This window comes from Pundamilia nyererei, unplaced genomic scaffold (assembly GCF_000239375.1).
Source record: "Pundamilia nyererei isolate P.nyererei 1_Seehausen unplaced genomic scaffold, PunNye1.0 scaffold00004, whole genome shotgun sequence".
In the NCBI taxonomy this organism is placed as follows: domain Eukaryota; kingdom Metazoa; phylum Chordata; class Actinopteri; order Cichliformes; family Cichlidae; genus Pundamilia; species Pundamilia nyererei.
This window is the reverse complement of record NW_005187405.1, coordinates 387,376-388,497: the sequence shown is the minus strand read 5'-3', so window position 1 is coordinate 388,497 and position 1,122 is coordinate 387,376. Positions and strand designations below refer to the sequence as shown.

General features: G+C 39.7%; 1 protein-coding gene across 2 annotated transcripts in view; it reads right to left on the bottom strand.

Annotated features, from left to right (window-relative positions):
- pkn2a (protein kinase N2a) overlaps positions 1-1,122 on the bottom strand; it is a 23,147-nt gene that overhangs the window by 17,139 nt on the left and 4,886 nt on the right. The gene's annotated exons all lie outside the window — the stretch shown is intronic.

The following is a 1,122-nucleotide window of genomic DNA, read 5'->3' as shown; positions in this document are numbered from 1 at the left end:
GTCGATTAATCGCAAAAATAATCGGTGACTAGTCGACTATCAAAATAATCGTTTGTGGCAGCCCTAGTGACTACACATGTAAGCATGACTGATGAGCAGACAGAAGGGATTTGTATTTTATTTTAAATAAGAAGTAGCCAACAAACACCTGGTAGATTTAATGCATAGGAAGATCATGGTAATGCACCTTAATGTTGGTCATCAAACAGCATTTAACAGCAAAAGCAGAAGAACTGTCCCCCTCAGAGTGATGAAATGTTTGAGACGTGCTGAGATTAGAAGGTACTGTACAAACAAGAGAAACACGCACAGCCAGAGAGAATCTTTCAAAAGCTCTTGGAATTCTTTTTAATAATAAACAAAAATCAGGTCCAGTAGGAAATGCACCAGGTAAAGCCAGCAGGTCACATGACACAGCTACGTACAGGCAGAGGTCCCGCGTGTTTTTCCTGTTATTTTTGGCTTTTTGATGCAAGATAGTACATCTTATGCTTGATACCCAACTTCAAAATGTTTTCTTCTTTTAATTTTACGATTTTTCTTTTTTTTTGTCAACTTCATGATTTTGTAGCTAGATATAGCAATCATTCATAGCCTTTAATGCACACGTCAACAAATAAAGATCCTTGAAAAGAACTGGAAGAAGTCCACTTGCAGAGTGAAGCATATTTCACCCTTCACCTCTGTTCAGCGAGAAAGCACACGAGTCAGTTTCTTTTTCTTTAACTGACTATTTCAGTCAGACATCACAGCACAGGCGTAGACAATATTACAATTATGCAATCCTCCTGTTTGCTGAAGCTTTTAATATTTATTGATTACCATCAAAGCTCTGGAGCCCAAAGAGGCGTTTTCCTGGACACATAAATTTATATGATCTCATCACCAAGAGATTGCCAGTCTTTTCTATATTAGACCTACTCTCAACTGCTCTCTTACTCACAAGAGGCCGCCGCATCGAGTAGCCCCGCATGTTTGATTTGACAAGTTTTTATACCAGATGCCTTTCCTGAAGCAACTCCATAGGGATGTGGGTGTTTTCCCAGGATGGAGCTGGGGATCTTTTGCTTGTGTAATACAGAAACCACAATACTGATCCCTCAAACACTAAATCCCCCCCCC